The sequence below is a fragment of the Ixodes scapularis genome, unplaced genomic scaffold (assembly GCF_016920785.2).
Source record: "Ixodes scapularis isolate PalLabHiFi unplaced genomic scaffold, ASM1692078v2 ptg000800l_1__unscaffolded, whole genome shotgun sequence".
In the NCBI taxonomy this organism is placed as follows: domain Eukaryota; kingdom Metazoa; phylum Arthropoda; class Arachnida; order Ixodida; family Ixodidae; genus Ixodes; species Ixodes scapularis.
This window is the reverse complement of record NW_024610039.1, coordinates 1,074,119-1,096,363: the sequence shown is the minus strand read 5'-3', so window position 1 is coordinate 1,096,363 and position 22,245 is coordinate 1,074,119. Positions and strand designations below refer to the sequence as shown.

At 46.9% G+C, this 22,245-nt stretch overlaps 1 pseudogene; it reads left to right on the top strand.

Annotated features, from left to right (window-relative positions):
- Positions 1 to 8,615: 8,615 nt before the first annotated feature.
- LOC120844525 lies at positions 8,616 to 13,590 on the top strand (annotated as a pseudogene).
- Positions 13,591 to 22,245: the final 8,655 nt, after the last annotated feature.

Sequence of the window (22,245 nt, the reverse complement as noted above, 5' to 3'; positions counted from 1 at the left end):
AATCTGTCCCCGGAACTGCTCATCTTGTCCTCAGAATAAATGAATATATATATTTTAATTTTTTATTGTTTAAGGAAAGAAGAGAAAAAAAGGCGCCAATATTTTTTTTTTTTTTTTTTTTGACTTGCTTGAGCGATTGTTAAAGAAAACCATTTTCATTAGTTCGAGAAAGATTTGAATCTTACCTGTCAAGACAACTTTAGTACATACAATACGCTTTTTTTTTCTCGGCGTTACGTAGCATTTGGAACAACCGATTGGAAAAGTGACATGCAAACCTGAACACAAACGATACGCATGTTAATTACCGTCTACTATTGCAGCAAGTGAGATGCGTTTTTACATCCGACATGCCTGTTTCAGAGCAGCCAGGTATCTTTGAAGCTATCTCGCAGATGCGGAGCTTTTAACGTTTACCAGTATGATAAATTATGTGCGGTTTTATTGCGCGACTGGGATCGTCTTAGTCACTTATGCGCACTGTTTTGAATTGCAATAGAAAAAAAAAAAAAGTAGGTGACCGACGAAAATTAGTTGCGGTGTTCGTTTCTTCGTAGTCGAGTTCTCATTTTCCAATTTGTTAATCCACTATCACGTTATAAAGAAACGTTGTCAGTCACCGGTGTTCCGGTTTTAATACTGCCCAAGTCTGGATTGTGTACTTAATTTGCAACATTGTGTTGCGTCGTAAAAGCATTATGCTAGCGCTTAACTTCCTGTTACGCCTAGATTGACGTCAGCGACTCAACATGTTGCCATTTTCGTTTTGGCGCACAGTTCCGCCAAAATCTTTTTTTTTTAATTTTTCTTTTGTTTCATTTTGCTGCCTCGTCCCTTGTCCTCTGTTACGAAATTGCGCACGGGAGTTTCGCTTTTCTTTGCAAGGACTAGAGTTGTCTATTCACAGCTCCAATGAAAAGCCTTAAGACGGAGTCAGCGTTCGTACTTACTTTTGCGCAGCTTCCAAACGTGCTAAGCTAAAAAAAATTGCAAAAAAAAAAAAAGTGCTAGCACTGTTCATGCATTTTTCGAAAGACACTGTGTTCGCTTCAGACACATTGATGGAAATATTTGTGAACACGCCTCACACACGTTCAAAACTTATTTGCATCATACATACGTGTATGCGTCAAAGACGTCTGCAGAAATAATTTTGAGTGACCATGGTAGTGACAGAATCGTCATACACGAAAGGAACACCCTTTCGGAGGGGTGTGTTCAGACCGTCTTTTGTACGGTGTAGTGGCGGTGTGAGAGCGTCTTCAAGGCCAAGGTCGAGCTGTAGCCATCTTGAATAAGCTGAAAATACGATCTTTAGGGGGCGACACCGACTCTTGCGGCCGAAAAACTGTGGTAGGGAACATGGCACCGAGGTTTGGGCTTTGGTCAGTAGCAGGTTTAGAGTAAAGTGGAAGCTCCTCGTTCCTCTTTCCCCTTTAGCAGAATGAACGCTGGAGGAGAAGTCGCCTTCTCTCCAGAGTTCACTCTGCTAGAGAAGGAAGAGGTGGGAGGAGCTCCATTTTTTCTTGACTTGTCACAGATTATAATCCCCCATACACCTCGCACGTTCGCCGCGTGTTCTCGACCGCGTCACGCGGTACCGGCGCGGGCAAGTTTGCTCCGCTAGCTCAGCCAGCTTATCTATATGAGGATGTCATGCTGGGTAGTGTCTGACGTGCGCTTCTGATCCGCGGTGGGGTAATTTTTTTATGTGCTTTCGTATGAGACATCACGTAGTGAGAAAATAATTTCGCAACTCGAGTTGTTAATCTTGTTTTGTAAATTAAAAAAAAAATATATATATATTTCTGACATAGTTTAGCAAGCCCCGTCTTTCCAGACGCAGGTTGACGAGAACATCAGCCAGAAAGATAGAGCCGCTTGGCGATTGATTAGCCTGATCAAAACCAGAGAAAACTGAAAAGCGACCGGACGTTAAGAGTAGAGATTCAATTAGCAAGAAGTTTCGGCTCAAACTAGCTGATGATAATTAAACATATTTTAGTACAATGCCCCGACACGAGAAAAAAAAAAACGAATAACATAAATGTGTCGACCTCTGTTTTTTTTTTATCGATTTCGGGAAGGAATGCGTTGCTTTCCTTCCTTCACAGGAAGGCGCTGCACATTTTTTAAAGTGCGTAGAGGAAAGCTGTGCTTACAGACAGCAGTATTTTTTAGGTGCGCTTTAGGTAAGGTCAAGCAGATCGTTCTGATAACTATACTCTATACTTCGGACCGCCATTGCGCATGCCTGCCATATCGCTATTAAACTGTAAAAGGTATATTGCTGTTTTAATCCCAATTCAAGTACCGTTTTGGGGACTTTAGTTTTTTTTTTACAAAATATATATAATTCTGACGTCATTCTTGCACTGAAAAAAAAAACACACTTCGAGCTTGGCAAACTTTTCTTTTGTTTTCATGTTATTATCACTAAAGTGACCAAGGCCAGAACTGACGCTTCTCCCACCTGTCGGAGATCGCAAGTGTAACCGCTCGCTATTTTGTCAGTTCTCAAGCAATTGCACTAGGACTCTGTTTTTTTTTTCAATTTCAAAGCAGATTTCATTATGATAAACGAAACAAAAAAAGTAAATTTTAAGATAACAAAACAGAATGTCTGACTCTCTCCCGTTGATGATTTTGGGCAAAAGTTTGCAAGTCCTTGGCTCAGGCCTATTTAAGATTCTTTATTCTTTATTCAAGAAAAACCCGCAGCGCCTTGCAGGCATTATGGCGGCGGGCACAAATCTTTATAAAAATCAACAGCCTTCTCAAGGCGAACCACTTCCGCTGATAAAGAATTCCATTCTTCAATGGTCCTAACAAAGAAAGAATAATTAAGTATATTTGTCCTAGTTAGATACGGTCGAGCCTTGCAGCAATGACCTGTTTGTAATGAATAATAACTAGGTGAACAAAAAAAGATGAAGCTCAAATTTTGTTTGGTTTTGATAAATTGAATAAAACAACTTGAGATATTTTAATGACCTCTATATCAGCAGAAATATTAAATGTTGATATTTTTCATATAAGTTCGATATTACATGCATAAAGTCAAATTTGTTACATACATTTGCTTAATTTTTTTATCAATACCAAGGTATGAACGTGATTTATCATGAAATGTAAATAAAATATATTGTATCTTGTGCGTATAAGAGGAAAAAAGGCTTGATTCTTGTTAAACGCGCTTTGGAAAACGGCAAGTTTTGTTGCGGAGTAAAATAACTTTGACTTCACACTGACCACTACTTCAGGTACTTTTAAGTTTACGTGTTAAGTATTAATTTGATGTAATGATCTATATTAATGCCGCAGTATTGTCGAGAATATCACATAAAAGAATATCATATATAAGCTATAAATTTATTTCACAATAGTTTGATATTAAATGATCAAAATAAAGCTTGTTAAATTTATTTGCTTTGTATCTTTCGTTTTTATCAATTCCAAGACATGATCTAATAAATTTTAAAAAATACATAAAATATATAATTTTTTGTGTATATAATCGAAAATAAAGCTTGAATCTTGCGAAATGTGCATTGAAAAACGGAAACTTTTGCTACGGGGTGAAATGACTCTTACTTCGTTCTGCGCACTTTTTCAGGCACTTCAAAGCGTGAGTATTAACTTGAGGTAATTACACTTGCAAATGCCACATGCCACAATATTGTCCGGAATATCACCTCTGCAAAGATGCTGTCACAGCGCACTACTGATAATTTTTAAGTTTCAACTGCAGTCATACAAACAAAATACTTTATATTATATTTACACTTTCAATTAGAACACAATCATGTAGTTGCTTGAAGCCTTAAAGCATATACATCTTTTTCTAAAAACATAGGTTACAAATTCGGTATTTAATTTTTTTTAAATAAAATATGCAGCGTGTAGCTGAAAATATTTATTTACATTCACCGCAAAACAAAAAAGATACGAAAAAACGCATCGAACAACGTTTACTTTTTGCACAATTGCAGAGTTATGTATCCAAACCATATCCCAAAGTTTCAGTACTAACCGTTATCTTTTTGAAATAATAGTACGTTTTTCTTTTCGTTTCTCTTTTTTTAATAAAGTGTGGTCAATTGTCGCCCATTTTCGGTAACTGCCACCTAGAGCTCCATTTATTTGAAACCTTTGTCGGTGTCTACTTTCCTACTAAAAAGTAAAAAAAAAAAATAAAGTAAACCCGCAAAATTGTAGAATTTGTTAACGGTTAATGCTGGGAAAATTGCATCTGGTTCGCACAGCTCGTGCTACATTTGAGCAGAAAATGAGCGTTCGAGATTGCGTAGTTTATTTTTAGACAAACAAATACCATATCCATTTTTTTTTTTGGGGGGGGGGGGGCGGAAAGCCATGTATATAGCGGATTTTATTTTGTACATATATTATTGAATTTATATGCACTGAAACAGCTTGGATGGAGCTTTTTGGTGATAGCAAGGTGCTTAAAGTACCTCATGTAGGTCACATGTAAAAACTTGCCAAACTTTTGAAAGTATCACAAAGTTTCCAAAGTGGCCATAGAATTTATTTAGAAAGTGTCACAGAAGAGATCTAGTTCAGTAGAGTGAGAGGGAAAAGAATAGCGAGTGGGTCATACATACGATATCCGACACGTGGAAACAGGATCAGTTTTCGCCTGAGCCGCTTCAATGATCAATAATGAAAAAAAAAAGAATCCGCCAAGCTTTTTTTTTTTGCGCGGTCGTCCATTTCGCATTGTGTGGACGAATACACGTCGCTGTATTTTTATGTCACATCGACCACGTCACGGAAACTTGCTAATCCCTGTACTTCGCAGGGAGCCGCGAACAAACTGTTCCCTTCCTACATCTTGACCTATCACTCTGTCGGAAATGAAGATGGCGTCGAACGATAAGTTTAATTGTAGTGATGATGTGTGTAAAAAGTTGGCAGATGTTTCAAGTCGCTGTATTCTTAAACAAACAAAGTCAGAGTTGGCAGTCCGACGCTGCTCCTATATCCGCCGATGAAAAAAAAATAATAATCCCAACGTCAGACTGTCATTCTTGGTGCCGTTGGTCCAAGAAGGCGATGACTTCAAACGTCCACATTAATTTTTCCACACAACTTTGAACTTGTTGTTCGACGCCATATTACTGCCTTGCCCGAGCGGTGGGACAATCCACAACTCTCGGCGGAGTGGTGGCGTATAATAAGAGGATTAGCGAGCATTCATGAGGCGGCGCACGTGGCCTCGGAACGCGATGACGTCTGCTCTCTTTTGTGCAGGAAACCTTCTGCGCGCGAACACACCGTAGTTTGTTTCTGGATGTTTATGCAGCGGAATGATAAATTGCCCCCAGAGGCGCCTGGTGTCTCAGATGTTTGCAAGACATTTAGCACACTTGTATCGATGCTCATCCATATCGAAACGGTCTTTGGTGTGGTTCGAGTCGTCCATTCCTGGATTCTGTGGCGCAAGTTTTCCCTTCGAGTTATTGTCCTCATGTGTGTAGGATTGAAGCCAAGTTTCCTAATAAACAAGCGCTTGCCTCGTTCAGCAGTGCGACCTCTTACGGCCTTTACATGGGGAGTGGTTGCTCCCTGCGGGCGGAGCCCGAAGGCGTCGTTGCAACCAGACCCTGCCTAGAGCACTTTAGTTAATTCTGCGAGGCAAGTCCATTTCACCGTGGTCGCCTCATTGCTGCGGAGTTAGTTTGAAGCAGTTTTTAGAGTAATAATACGCAGTTCACGAGGCCGCCTTCCTGCAGGCACTTATGCTGAACCCCTATTTCTTTTCATATCCTCAAGAAACGAGTTTCTAAAGATAACGTGATTAATTATGATATAAACTTAAATATATTTGAGTCACCTAACTAAAGTTATTTCAGATAACTATATTAGCGCACATCTTCAATCTCGGTGATCGGTTATCAGCTGTTCAGGATGGCTCAGGCAGTTTTGGGCGAGGAACGGTCGCCCCCCCTCCCCCCCTTTCCCGACGCGGCTAAGAAGTTTCATTGTTCTTAGGCGATAAGGAAAGACGCAAGGAGAACCGCTCTCTAGGCCGGAACATGGCATGGCAGCACTGATTTTCTCTCTTAATTTTATTTCGCAACACTGACTGCGGGTACTTGCTAGAATGAAAAAGAAACGCGAGGCATCTTCATGGGTCGTGATCCAGGCTGTTTATCATTATTTCCAACGGACAAGTGTCATGGTGGGTGTAAAAATCATAGTGGAAAACTAGAGTCGTCGCATTAGTGAAACGACTCTAAGCTAAACTAACACTGTCAAAGTTTAGCGTCTGAAATTACTCCCATTTGAACAAATGAATGAAAAATTAATTAAAATAAAGGCGACACAGAGATTTTTTAGCCCATCGTGCAACCCCATTGGTGGTGCACTTAATCGATAAGGGTTTTATTGAAACCTTTTCCCGAGCGTTAAACTTCAGTAGAACCAACTGTTTTTTTTTCTGTTTTTTTACATCACAGATGCATAGTCGCTAAAATGGGTAATAACGAATTAACCCCAAGCCAAAGTTTTCGACGTACCTCCACTGTGTATACAACTCAATAACTTTTTTCGCAAGCACAGGAATAAAGCGAAGCGTATCAAATGAGATGAAGAGAAATTCAAGGACAATCATGGCTGCGCCCACGTACATCTACTTAAAGGGATACTGAACCAAAGAATTTGGTGCCGATACTAAGTGGCGCACGTTCTTTCCACCAGCCAGCAGTCGGTGGTGTGCGCGAGCACACTCAACAAAAATGACGTCAAAGACCTCTATTCGCGGTTGAGATGACAGTGAAATGCATGGGCTTCGGACTAAAGGAGAATAAGGATAGGCTTTTCATCTCCACAAGTGAAAGCTACGTGCTTGTTAGACCAATTCATTGCTTAGTTTTTACACCAGGCACCACTGTGTAGATGAAAAACTTGTCTTTATTCTCCTTTGGTCCGAAGCCCATACATTTCACTGTCATCTCAATCACGAATGGAGGTCTGTGACGTCATTTTTGTTGCGTGTGCTCGCGCACACCGGCGGCTGCTGGCTCGTTGAAAGAACGTGCGCCAGTTATTATGGACACTAAATTCCTTGGTTCAGTATCCCATTAAAGGCGTCTAAATGTCAAGGACAAAATCAATGCCGCTTAAGGAATTTTCCTGAACACTGTGGGAAGCCGAGGAGGACGACGGCGCGCGTGGAGGCAGGAGCGGTGGCCGGCGGCCCGGTGCGCGTGACAGAGTGCACGAGGATTCCGCCAGGCACGGTCAGGACAACGACAGCGACTGCCAGGCCCAGAACCAAGACGCCGAACAGTAAAACGATTTGAATCAATCCTTGTTCGTGTGACTTCTTGGGAGGGTGGACCAGGCGGGGACCGATTGGGCAGCAGTATTGTAGAGCGACCCAAACAACTGGCGCTTCAACGTGGGGCCCGATTGGTCTGCTGCTTGTTCTGTTCGTCCCGGGGAGTCACACAGATCTATTGAGCGTTCAGCGTGGTGTAGAAGGGTAAACGCTAACAATGCCCCCCAAGACGAGGTCGACCCCCAATACGGACGAGGACGACTCGTCTGAGAGCGGAACTCAGGAACCGACTGACGCTGCGGGGGCCGGAGAAGGCTCTAGTACGCGAGCATCTCCAGATGCTGGGATTTTACCATCAGCTCCAGCTGGAGGCGCGGCAGACATCGGCGAGTTTATGCGCGCCATGACGGCGACGATGGAGACGTTCTCGCGACAAATCGCGACGACTCCAGGAGTCGCGAGTGCCCCGCCTATGTCTCTGCCCCGACCGCGGTTGTCCGTACCGACGCCGACCTACGCCGGATATTCCGACGGGAAATCGGTCCACGATTTCTTACAGGACTTAGACGCGTATGTAGCCGCGTTGGGAGCATCAGACGAAACGGCCTTGGTGCAGATCGTGCCAATCGCGTTAACGGGCGACGCGTCGCGCTAGAGGCGGTTGCAACGACCGTTTCTATCGATGGCGGACTTCCGGAAGCGGTTTAGGGAGGAATTTTTGCCCCCTGATTACGAGATGCGGATTTGGGACGAACTAGCTAATCGCACTCAGCACCCCGACGAGAGGCTCGTGGAGTACGTTCGCGCGCTCCAGGAGCTCTACTTGAGGGCCGAACCATCCGCGTCTGACGCAGAGAAGGTAGCTAGAGCGATACGGCAATGTCACCCTAGATTCAAAGCCTATCTGCGCGGACGGGATTTCGCGGATCTGGGGCACTTGCCAGAGAGGCGCGAACGGTCCAAGCGGGCTTGCTCGCTGAGCTGCAGTACCGCCCCCCTCCGAGGGCCGAGGAGTCCCTAGAGCCAAGATGCGCGTGGGCAGGACGCGCCGCAGACACTCACATCGAGTCGCGGACGGCGTATACGGCCGTTGCGGAGCGCGGTCATGGGGTAACTATAACGCCCCGGGCTTTGGACCCCTTCGCATACGAGCAAAGGCGCAGGGCAGCCAACGCAAACTCGGCCCGAGTGCAGACCCGTAGGGGTGGCTCAGTGGTCAACCATCGCAGAGGCGCGACTGGTCACGACAGTCGCGGGGATCATGACTCACCGCGGTTTGCCACAGATGAAGTGTCGCGTGAGAGTAACGATGGACAGGTTGCGCGTAACGACCGGCCACAAGTCAGGTGTTACAACTGTCACCGTCTTGGGCACATCAGACGGCATTGCACGTGGGTAGCGTCTGGTTCTCAGGGTTCCCAGGGAAACGCCAGAGGCCGGCGCCACAAATCAGGTCCTCTGAGTCGAGGTTGCCGGCCGCTGCCGAGGCCCAGTATCAGTGTGCCGACAGGGCTGAAATTGTGGCCGGCGACCGCGTGGCGATGGCCCCGTCGGCGTGTCGGGCTCAGAGCACGACACCTGAGAAGGGCCCGCACGTGCGTGTAGAGATCGGTGGTAGAGAATATTCGGCAGTAATTGACACCGGTTCTACCCTTTCTCTAATTGGCGATAATGTGTACGAGGACTGCCGTAACGGGAACCTTTGCGCGCGGGAACTTGTAACTCCGCCGCGTTTAGCGACAGGATTGGCCGAAGCGCAAGGGGCGATGCGCCTTCACCTTGGCCTTGACGGCAGACGAAGGAGGCAACGTTTCGTTTACTTGCCTGGTATGTCGATTCCTGTTATTTTGGGGCAGGACTTCGTCTGTCGTGAGGGCATAATCCTGGACTTGAGGAACAACGGGTATTGTTATAGTGCGTTTTCTCCTCTTATTCCCTTTGTTGCCCCATCATCTCTGGTGTAGGGAATGGAACGTTCGCTCGCTGCGTCACGCCAGGAGCAGGTATTAGCTGCGCGAGTCGTGCCCGGGAACGTCGAAATGATAATTGCGTCTTTCGATGGGCTCGCCGACCAACGGCGGATGCTAGCGAACGCCTTGTCCCAACACGCAGCTATGTTTACCGAGAGACCGGGGCTTAAGACTGTTTTACAACATAAGATAGATACAGGAGAGGCCAGGCCGTGGGGGTGTAATCCTAGACCACTAAGCGTACATAAACGGGCCCTCCTAGACGCGGCTCTCGACGAGATGCTGGACACAGGGGCGGTGCGGCCATCGCAGAGTCCCTGGGCGTTTCCAGTAGTTTTGGCACCAAAGAAAGACGGCACCGCGCGCCTCTGCGTTGATTACCGAAGGCTTAATGAGGTCACTAGAAGGGACGCGTATCCTTTTCCCTCTATTGAGTCCATAATATATTCGCTTGGAGGCGCGAGGGTTTTCACCACGCTGGATTGTAGCAGGGGCTTTCTCCAGATCCAGGTGGCGCCAGACGATGTCCAAAAGACGGCGTTCACCTGTTACAGGGGGTTATTTGAGTTTACGCGTCTTCCGTTTGGGTTGTCGAACTCGCCGTCGAGTTTCCAACGGCTCATGGACATCGTGCTGGGCGATGCGAAATTTAACTTCGCCATGGCCTACATGGATGACGTTGTGGTATTCTCCAAGGCGTTCAAAGAGCACCTAACTCATTTTGATATCGTCTTAAGGCGAATGAGTGTGGCCGGTCTAACAATTAATCCAAAAAAGGTGCAACTGGCCGCCTCAAAGGTAAATCTTTTAGGCTTTGTCGTAGACAATGGTACCTTGAAGCCGAACGATGAGAAATTGAGGGCCATTCTCGATTATCCACCACCGCACGATGTAAAGAGCCTTCAAAGGTTTCTGGGGATGGTTGACTTTTACCGGCAGTTAATCCCGATGTGCGCGGAGCTGGCGCTGCCATTGAATCTGCTGCTCCGGAAAGGCTCGAGGTGGGTCTGGGGTCCAGAGCAGGGTGCTGCCTCCTCGTCTCTCGCGAGGGCAATAGCAAGCACCGCTAGCCTTCGGTTACCAGATCTTAATCGGCATTTTGTTGTGCAGACAGATGCGAGCGACTACGGTGTCGGAGCAGTATTGCTACAGGAGCACGACGGACAGTTGCGCCCTGTGGTATTCGCTAGTCGAACGTACACACCGTCGGAACGCAACTACAGCGTGACGGAAAAGGAGGGGTTGGCCGTCATGTTTGCTCTGAAGAAGTTCGACTTCTATTTAGACGGTACGACTTTCGTTATTCAGACTGATCACGCAGCACTTACCTGGATTCAGAGGCTAAAAGAGCCCGCGGGAAGGCTGGCCCGCTGGGTACTAACCTTGCAGCGCTACTCGTACACGGTTGAGTACCGAAAGGGATCGACCAACAAGGTCGCGGATGCGCTCTCTCGGGCGCCCCAGGTTGGTGGTTGGGAGGAGGTGACGCAACCAGAGTGTAACGAGAAGCGCGGGAAGAACAGGAGAATGTCTCCGGATGCAGGGGTGAGGTCCCTCACGGACGGTTGGGAGGAGGCGAAGCAACCGGCACTCGTAGCAGCCTTAGCGCGCGGCACGAAAGAGCAAAGGATCGTCGCTTGGGGTGAAGTGGTCAGCAAGGAAGAGCTTGTCGAGGCCCAGAAAGCAGATGGTTTTTGCCAGTGGGTGTTGGGTAAACTGGCTGAAATTGCGGTCGACACCGGGAAGGCTGGCGGTCGGGTTAATGATCAATTTGATTCATATCTGCTGGGCGAAGACGGCTTATTGCTTCGCTACATCCCAACGATCGATGAAGGGGAGGGTAATGAGTCTCCCTTCAGGGTGGTGATTCCCAGGAAGCTACGGAAGAGGTTTATCGGGTACTTCCACGACTCGGCTCTGGCAGGTCATGGCAGTGGCAGCAAGACTTTTCATAAGTTATGCCGCGCCGCGACCTGGCGGGGGATGAGGCAAGACGCACTCCGATACGCCCGCAGCTGTCCAGCCTGCCAGAAAGCGAAGCCCAGAGGGGGCAAGCCTCCGGGCTTGATGTAGTCGGTGGAGAGTCACTACCCGTGGGAGATCGTCGCTTGCGACATCATCGGCCCACTGCCGAGAAGTCCGCGGGGAAACCAGTACCTCTTGGTTATTACCGATCATTTCTCAAAGTGGGCAGAGCTGTACCCACTGAGGAAGCTGGTTTCAGAGCGGATCTTGGAAAAGTTACTGGATACTTTCCTACGCTTCGGCACACCCAGGTGTCTCATTAGTGATAACGCTAGTTATTTTACTAGTAAAGTGTTCGTGGACTCCTGCTTGGCGCTGAACATAAAGCACAAGAGGACAACACCGTACCATCCCCAAGCCAATATCACTGAGCGTGTGCATCGGAATATCAAAAGCATGCTGATCGCGCTAACGGAGAGACACCGAGACTGGGATGAGCACATCGCTGAGATGGGTTTTGCCATCCGGAATACTGTGAAGAGATCGACTGGTTTCACGCCAGCGTTTCTGAACCTGGGTAAAGAGATCCCGTCTCCGCTGGAGAACGAGTTACGGAGCAACCAAGGAACACCAGGACGCCCGCTCTCTAGGTATGCGGAACAGCTAACGAACCGCTTGTCTGGGGCGCTGCACGATGCTAGAGAGAATCTTGATGCCGCAAGGATCGAGCAAGCGGTGCAGTATGACAGGAGCCATAAGCACTTGGAATTCAAGGTTGGTGACTTGGTCCTGAGAAGAACCCTCCCTCTGAGCAACGCAGCTAGCGGTTTCGCCGCATCGCTTGCTCATAGATGGGAAGGGCCCTATGAGGTAAAGACGCGAATGTCACGGCTTACTTATAAACTCACTCGGTGTGATACAAATGAGGAGTCGGGTCCAGTTCACATCGCGGACTTGAAGGGGTATTACCGTCGCGATGGGGAACATAGTGAATGAAAACTACCGCCGCCGCCACATTCGGCCACAGAAAGTGATGATTTTCCGGTGTCTGACAGTGTTCTTTCTACACAGGATGCCTCCTTGGAGAAACCGCCCCAGGGGGCCATACCCAGGAGGCCCACCCGACGGGCCAGGCCCCGAGGCGGCTGGACCCCAGTGGTCCGGTCGACCAAACACTCGGGGCGGCCGCCCAGGGAGGCTTCAACACCGGGGATGGCCGAACGGCGGAGCGGTCCAGCGCCGCCCGGGCTCCGCAGGTACCGCGAGCCCGGCAGCCGGCAGGCCTACGCGGCACGGGGCAGGGCCGTCCGCAGCAACATCGCGGCACCAGGCAGGGCCGTCCGCGACGGAGCCCCCGCACCACGGAGCGGGTCCGTCTACGACAGGGGGACCTGCCTGGAGTCGGCCCCCCTGCCACACCGTAGCCACGTGGAAGGCGTGGGTGGAAGGAGGGGCGGTCCACTTCGTTTCCCGCCGGCGTTGGAAGCATCAACCCAGACCAACGCCTGGCCAGCCCGACCACCAAGTCCCACTCCCGTTCCGTGGCCACACGCAGCCGGCGGCGCCACGGGTCTTGGGAGCGCCTGACACCTGCTGGCTGTGCGGGGTCCCGATAATACATCTGGAAACCCACGAAGCAGGTCGACTCCATTCTGACCTGCTGAAGGCACAACCCCTCCCGGACAACGTGGCGGAAGCGGTCCAGACCCTGAGGGCAAGCCGCCCGGACCTCCTGGCTCCCGCTGCCTTGGCCTCCGTCCAGCCAGCCCGGCCTCCCGAAAACCGTGCCGCCGCACCGGCTGCCGCAGCCGCTGTTATCGAACCCGCCACCACGACGGCCCCCACAACATCGGCCGCCACCACATCTTGCGGCACAAGCCATCGGGCCAGTGTCGTCCACCAGCCCCCTCCGCCCCCTCGACTTCCGACGACGCCATCATGGCCGAGGTGGAACAACTCCTCGGCCAAAACCAGTGAGCACCCGGGGCCCCCCGAAGACCGGGCCTTGAGGGGGGGGGGGGGGGGGGGAAGTGTGGGAAGCCGAGGAGGACGACGGCGCGCGAGGGGGCAGGAGCGGTGGCCGGCGGCCCGGTGCGCGTGACAGAGTGCACGAGGATTCCGCCAGGCACGGTCAGGACAACGACAGCGACTGCCAGGCCCAGAACCAAGACGCCGAACAGTAAAACGATTTGAATCAATCCTTGTTCGTGTGACTTCTTGGGAGGGCGGACCAGGCAGGGACCGATTGGGCAGCAGTATAGTAGAGCGACCCACAACACGTAGTTCTTCAGTTTTGGTCATAACTCAACAGATGAAATTCTAGGCCATAAATTTTTCAAAAGAACCTGATATTATGTTTTTTGTGGACCTTATGCATACCTGAGCAAAGATTGCTAAAATGAGAAGTTCTAATTTGTGCACGCTATAATTATCTAACTTGTTTAAACTAACATTATTTTTCGAGCGGTAAAACGTATATATTAAAATTAACTATCTGTTCCTAAAGAAGGTATGTATTTATCTTCAGTTTAAAATTTTGTTTACACACTAAACGAAAAATTCAAAAAGTCCACAATTTGCAAACGATCATATATTTAAGCCTGTCTGCCAGAAGTTCGAATACCTTGTATCGAAAAAATAATGGCGGAGCATTTCTACTACAAAAAAACAAAATGGTTGGCAATTTTTTTTCATTTTTATTTATTTTCACATGAGCCTTACAACAAACATTGCGTTTCAATTCAATGCCCCATTCACACAGCCAGCTTAAAAGTAACTTTAACATTGGTCCCTTCGCAACCGGCGAGGCACCTCGCTGCAATTGGTCGCGAGCATTTGTCACGCGCGGAGGATCACGCGCTGATTCGCCAGCATCCATGAAGGTCGCTTAGTTAAAGGTACCTTTACGACCATGTGAATTGGGTATTAGTGATATTTGGAGCACATCTTGAGGCAATACCGAATAATAACTGTAAAAAGTTTCAGAGGTAAAAACTAAGTGCTTGTCGTGGAAATCGACCGCGAATTTACTCCCACGAAGCCTATTTAGCAAAAATATGGCTCTCAATATAAAACGAAAATGAAAACCGGGCCACAATGTGCAAAGCAAGACTCTATACACGAACTCAACTCTTTTACGTCACGCCGCGGTGGTGGCGCGCCGGACACACTTCTGGTCTGGGGCGGTGGGCAGAAGTGGCCGTGCCAGGCATGCATTCCTGTGTTCCTTTAGAACAAACGACACAAAAAACCTGCCTTCTCGTAAAAATGCTGCGACGGGGGCTGTACCAAGAGAGTCTGGAAAGGTTTGAAGATCAGTTTTCATGTATTTTTGCCCCCTCCGTTCGTCCGAGAACGTGGAGTGTAGCCGTGAGAAGGGCAAACCAGACGCTGTCGAACTACGATTGCGTGTGCGGGCAACATTTTGTGGTCGCCAGATGTATTTGTTTTGTTCCAAAATGAACGAGAGAAAACGGCCAAGTTGTCCGGACCACCCACGGGTTCATTGCGTCTTCCAATTCACACGGCCGCCTGATCGTTCGAACTTTCGTCTGCTCTTTCAAACTTGTCTGCTTTTTGTCGTCTGCTCGTTCAAACAAAAGCGGCCCGTAGACCAAACTTTGACCGGGTGATTGCAATAAGAAGTAACTGCACGCCTCAAAAGACTTAAGTAGGCTCGGTGTAAACAGTAGATACAAGATGTTGGCAATTGGTACCGGTGGCCATCACCGACTTGTTCCGCTTGGTCTGTTCCCGCTTCCGATTTTCAGTATCGACATCGATCATCGCCGCTAACTTCTACACTTTTGTAGCACGAGCGACGTCGCGACCGAAAATAGCTTGAAGAATCTCATCATGGTTTTGGCGTCCATTCTGCGGCGTTCACGGAAATGAATCGCCGCTCGTCAAACTATTTACGCAAAATTTAGCAGCGTAACGAGCCTTGATAATTTCGCTCAGGCGTTAAAGTGGTGAGACATTGCGATGAGAGAGTAGAATCGACAATTCCAACGCGAAAAAGAGTATGCAGACTCACACAGACGCCGGAAACGTGACATTCGAATAGTTTGTTCGCGCGAGACGCGGTGCTTCTTGCCCGTACTCCATTGTGCATGCGTTCGAACTGTCGTCTGTCTTTCAACCAGCTTGGCTGCTTTTTGTCCTCAGCTCGTTCAAACGACAGCGACCCCTAAACCAAACGTTTACCCGGTGATTGCGATAAGAACTAAGTACAGGCGTCAAAACACTTTTGAAGGTTGGTTCGGGTAAGTAGGCTAAGTGTAAACAGATACAAGAAGATGTTGATCATTATTGTTACCAGTGGCCATCACCGACTTGTAATGCTCGATCCTACTTGCGGTTTTCAGTATCGACGTCCACCATCTCACCTACGGTCCACGCTTTTGCAGTCCGAGCAACGTCGCGACTAAAAATAGCAAACAGAATTTCTCATCGGGGGCGTCAGGCTTTAGCCCCCATTCTGCGGCGTCCACGTGAAATGAATCGCCGCACGTCACATTATTCACGCAAAGCTTGAGCTCGTTAGTTTTGCTGAGGCCACTAAAGTAGTCAGACATTGTTAGGAGGACCTAGAACCAACAATTCTAACGCGAAAAAGAGCACGGGGACTGACACCGACGCCGACAACAACGCAATTCAATGGTTTGTTTATGGGCGACGGCGGGCTTCTTGCCCACCATCCACCGCGCATGGGCGGCGCCGGTGGCGTCCGCTAGGGGAGCTCCGGTTTGTTTTTAAACATGAGTTGGTATATATACATTTTTTAACTGAACCAATTCGGTCTAGCACAAAACTCTGTCCATCTGCACTACCAAACCATGTATGGCCAAAAACGTAACATTTTACTAGTTCTCAGGAAGCGCGATTTCTAATATGCTCATATATTTCAATATCAAAATGATGAACACTTTCTATTTGATATATTCGAAAATAATTCAATATTTTTAGGACGCATCTATGATTAAGAATTACGTTTAAAACGCTTGCTTATATCGTCATTTCTTCATTACCGCCCTGGGCCTCAGCCTTAAGTTCTGCGGATTTGCAAATATCCGAATTCTTTATTCGTCTCGAGATTTGACCCACACGGCTTATGTGGTAAAAATTAGAACTAAGCTTTGTTTAACACTTGTTTAAAGCAAAATAAATTCTGCGCCTGCGAGGCCGAAGCCAAGCCAAGGCAATGCATCGCTCGTGCACTGGAATCAGCTGCTAAGAGCTCGTGCTCTTTGCCGTTTGTGTGGGTGCTTATTCTCCATCCTCAGTGTGACAGAGAGATTCACCCCATGTCTCATATAAAATCATGGAACAACAAAAACACGTTTCCCCTAAATTTAATTCCGGTCTTGAGGGAAATGTACCCTTTCAATGTTCACCAACATAGGCCGTCTTTTGCCTCCAAAAGAGTTTCGGTGACCGCATTTCGGCAGGCCTTCCGAGCCTCTTGATGTCTCAATTCCTAGGAAGATAAAGTTGTACGAAAATCACGAAGTTGGGGCTTTTGCAAGGTCATTATGTGGTGCTATTCAACATATAAAAAGGATTCGGTTGTTTTTACGGGAGTAACAAAATGTCAAGCAAATTGTTCGCTAGCCGGTCTTTTAACTAACCACATGAAAAATGGGTCATAAAACATTTCCTGAAAAATACAAGACGCGGTGATATGGTGGGGAGTGCTTGTCCTTTCGTTTGACAGAAAGTTCGCTGTGACGTAGACTGCCAACAGCGCTTCCTTCCGGCGGTTTTCAAAAGGGGTCTATAGGCAAAGATGGGATTAAGAAACAAGTGACCCGAATGAAGGCACTAGAAATAAGCAAATCCTTTGCCAGAAATTAGTTAGTTTGAGTGCCTTCATGATAGACGCACTTTTTTGCATTAGGAGAAATTCGTTAGAGGCGCTTCTAGTTTACTTATCTGTACCCACGTAACGTATGTAGCTTTAACACTTACGCCGTGTGCAAATTCTTGCCAAAGTGCAGTATGTGCCGATTTAATAAACAGACAAAACAGAAACTTCCCAGATAAAAAAATGAGATAACGAGTGTCTTGCGGTTGCAACGTATTGCGAGCTCTATCATTGCCCTTAACCACATCAAGGTAATACTCCGAACAAAGATAAAGCATCGCAACTTCTAAACAATTTCGCAGAAGTCACCTCACACATTTCTACAGTTTCTTAGTTAACTTAAATTGCGACGTATTTACGTACCTTCAGATATAACCATGTTGTAAGTGAGTACAGGGCATAAAATCAATGCTATTATTAGGGGTTGCTCATTATCGGACGTGTCTACAAGGGGGGATTGTCAGATTATGCTTTTCATGCCCATCAATTTTTAAGCGTTGTTTTAAATCCACTATCCTCTGGGGTAATGCTTTCGCCAACAAAAAGCGCGAATAAGTTTACAACTAAATAAATGTTTAATAAGACAAACTTGAGCCTACAGACTTATAAAGTAAGAAACCACGAATTTCGCGTCTTCAACCGAATGGTGACTGAGCCGCAGCAGCGCGTTACCAGTACTGTAATAGACGAGCACGTTCAAGAATGTTTTCAACAAGAAAACAGAATACAAGCCGAGAATGGGCTGGGATTTTTCAGAAGAGTACATAATTAAAAGTCACAGGGCCTCTGATGTTATCCCTAAGCCGACTTGAAGGCGAAAGCCGAAGCGCCGATGCGTTAAAGAATGACACATCATTTACTTATTTCAATTTTATTCCTCATAATTTGTCCTGTCATCCTTCTTAATTTTATTGCCTTTCATTTGCCAGAGTGGTCACGTAAACCTGAGGGCGAACCTCCGAAGGCAGGGCGTTCTCTGACGACGTAGTTTCGCATATTTTAGGACCTTCCATGTCGCCAGCGTTTTATCAAGGTCGAATACACGAAGAGACATATAAGGCTTTCGCCTTAATAATTATTAGCCCGAGCCCGGGCCTAGCGAGATCTAAACACCATTCTTCTGAGATCTGGGTGACTGCCGCATGCTTTGCGGACTCCGCCATGCACGCGGTAATATCACCTTCACTTCGTTTCACCTTAAAGTCCAGTCACGACTAACGCCACGAGCTGATGTGACTAATCAGAGAGCGTCAAACGCGCACCGTCATGGTGTTCGTCATGTCTATTTACGTGTCCTGTGATCGCTGAATCAATCACAAACAGAAAACTCCAATCGATATAAGCCTTTGCCGCTGCTTCCCTAGTCCATTTAGCTCCTATTGTCGGCTGCGTCTTGACTTAAGCTGAAACTAACTATGCAAATTATTGATTACTTTAAATCTACACCACGTCCGAATGTACTATGATATTTCCATGAATAAAAGAAACGAGGTGATAGCACGTGAACTGAAAGAAGAAGGTTTAGTCTGCGAACATGTGCCCAACAAAATAATGAACGAGCGTCGAGGCAGCAGAAAAGCTTGCGGTGATTTGGCGGAGCAAGCAAGAGCGAAACTGACTCGTCAAGGTCGCGGGTTTCCCGTTATCTAGTGTACGTTCGGCATCGCGAAAATTCGGCCCAGACGTTTCGAGTGTCGAACGTTCGGTGTAAGAACAAGAAACTAGGACGAAATGATGAAAGTTACGCCCCAAGTAAAAAATGTGACAGGGTATTCTTATGTTATCCTTTAGACGACTTAAAGGTGAAAGCCCAAGCGCCGATGCATTAAAGACGGACATATGATTTACTTAATTCACTTTGATTCTTCTAAATTAGGTTTGCCATCATTCTGTTTGCCATCATGCTTAACTTCATTGCCTCTAATTTGCCTTAGTGCTCACGTAAACGTGATAGCGACCCTCAGAACACAGCGCGCTCTCTGGCGACTCACTTTTGGCTCCGTTTCATTGACTCACTCGGATCGTGGCGTCGGCTGTGATCCCGGTGATAGCGAACTTTTCAAGTGAGCGCGCTCTCTGGCGACGTACTTTTGGCGTATTTTAGGTGTTTCGTGTCACCAACGTTTTCTCAAGGTCGACTAAACGATTAGAAATATGAGGCTTTCGTCTTAAAGGGGCCCTGCGAGGACTTTTTTACTGGTTTTTAATTAGCACCGAACCTGAGCGCACTGAGCGTAGTAACTTAGTGAAACTTTTTTTTTCTTGAAAATCGCTTTATTTTAAAAGTTATAGGCAAACTAAAATTACAAAAACAAGCAGAAAATAACCTCCCTCGTGACGTCCTTGGTTACTTGAGTGGCCGTGAACTAGAGGAGGGGTGGTGGGCTCTTCGCGAGCGCTCACGGCTGCCGCACTCCATGTCGACGGCGCCAGAGGGCGCCACTAAAGCATGTTCTGTATAGGCTGTATGCAGCGGGCAGCCAGAGCGGCTCTCCTTGCATTTGCTGCGCGATTAAACGCTAATTCGGCATGACACTTCATTGGCCACAAACGACAAGAAACACGGGGTAAGGATCAGTTCAGAATAGGAGCCACTTCGCGCTGCCATACCGCGAACCAACCAAACCGCAAGACAAAGTTTCTCGCCGAAGGCCTTCGGAACGCTCTGAGCCGGTCGGATCGCCCTGTCCATACGACCTCGGCGCCGCCGCGTACATCCGAGACCTTTCCGTGTCGGCGCCTGATCCCACTACTCCTTTCTATTATGCACCGCCTTTTCCACCGCTTGGTGGCGGGTGGTATGTCGACGGGTCATTTCTTGTTTCCGTACTTTATAAACTGCATTTGATTCCTTTCCGATCAAAAATACTGAACAAAAACTACTTTTATAAATAACTGAAACGGTTCGCGCCAGTTATGTTTTGTATTTCGACTAAAAAGAAGCTTTTAGCGGCCTTGACCAGTAGTAAGCCCAGGACCAAAGACGTCATATTTTGCGCGCTTTTGGTACCGCGGGTCACCCTCGTCGGCGAAGGGGGTTTCCGCGTCGTCCGGTTAAAATATGACGCACTTATATTTAGTTACTCTCTCCGTGCCTGCTGGCTTGCCCGAACTTCAAGAGACGTGGAAACCGCAAAAAAAGGTAGACGCTTAAATATGATTGCAGGGCGGCTTTAAAGGGGAAGTGCAACGATTTTAGTATTGAAATAATAGGTGGTTTGTAATTTTATATAGTCTATCCAAACACAAGTGACCTAAAACGCGTCACCTTGCCCCTTTGCTATTCCGGTGCGTAATAGCAAAGAAGAAATCGAAATATTTGCCGATCTGCAGCCGCTTGTGGTGGTATACGGAACTGAAGTGTGACGTACTCTGGGAGATACGCGGAAGTGAACAAAACCAGTCCCCCTCCGCTGCTACACTCGCCGTCATCCGCGTGGTGAACCGTCTTTTCTGTTGATCTCTCGCCGCAACCTTCGACGATGCTAATACGTTAAAAGTCTATAATCGCGGAGGAAGCGGCTGGTTTTTCTGAAGAGAGAACCCAAGGGAAAACCACGTGATCCCCCAGAGCACGTCACTCGAAGGCGACGTAGAGAGTTGAGAGGCACTTTAACTTTCGATTTGTTTCATTTTTTTTTTAGATAAAAACTAGCACTCTCAAGAAAATACGATTTTCTGTTCTCCGTTCCATGGGTGACACAAATTTATTTCCGCAGTTCATTGGCCAAAGTCTGAAAATTGTTACACTGCCCCTTTAATAAACGCGAATAGTCTAGAATTCCGTGACCGAACGCAGCTTGCTAGGCCTTGCAAGTGGCATCAGTATTAAATTGATTGCATTTATATAATGTATGCATGGGAGCTTATTTTAGGCTTTTCACTTCGTTTTTGAATTTCAGTTAAGGTTACGTGAAAGCAGTATAATCACCTAAGTTCCATGGCCATGGGGACATTATATATAGCGCTAATGGTCACAAAAAACTTAAATAATTTATACAAATTGTTGAATAATCTTAATTACTAAAAGAACATATTATTCAAATTAGAATCTTTCCGAATGTCCTCGAAAACCACAAGATCAGTAAATTATACAAAATCGCAGCGCATTGGAAATTTGTTGGTGCTCCAAAGTTATAGCTCGTGCATCGTCGCAGGGCTGGCGAAAGAAAACGCGGATGATAATTTTATCATTCCCTTCCATCATGCCAAGTTATCAAAAAATCAACGCCTACCGAGTAGCATCGTCTGAAATTGGGGATGGTGAGGCCGTTTTTACGCATACGTTCATCGTTTGAAATGTGGGCAAGCGCGTCTCTCCAGGGAACTTTTTCGGGACAAGTCAGCCCCGACTAATGGCAGAATATGAAATTTAAAGCCTTCGAGTACAGTCTAGTATTATAGCAAATACTTCTTTTTAAGAAAACCTGTCTAAAATCGGGGATGGTTAGGTCGTTTTTAAGCATTCGTTCAGTGTTTGAAATTTGGGCAAGCGCGTCTCTCCAGGGAACTTTTTCGGGACAAGTCAGCCCCCGACTAATGGCAGAGTATAAAATTTAAAGCCTTCGAGTACAGTCTGGTATTATAGCAAATACTTCTTTTTAAGAAAACCTGTCTAAAATCTTGGATGGTTAGGTCGTTTTTAAGCATTCGTTCATCTTTTGAAATTTGGGCACACGCGCCAGGCCAGGGAACTTTTTGAGAACCATCCAGTTCCCAAATAAATGGGAGATATGAAATTAATAGCCCTCGAGGAATTCCTCGTATTATGGCAAATACTAGAAAATGAAACCTTTTTTGAGAAAACTGGTGTCAAAGTGGGGATGGTTCGGCTGTTTTCAAGCATTCGCTGATCTTCATAAATTTGGACACGCGCGCCTCGCCAGGGAACATTTTTAATACAGCTCAGTTCCCAACCAAAGCAGAAAATCCATTGGAGAACCTCCAGGATGTCCTGGTACTATCGCAAATACTTAGAAATTGGTCATTTTTTGCGAAAACTTGTCTTAAAGATGGGTCGTTGTCCATTTTTACCTATTCGTACCGAACTTTGGGCACGTGCGCGTCATCCTGTAACAGTTTGAAGTCGTGTTAGACTTTTTATGCTAAATAAATATAAAATATAGGGCCCGCGACTG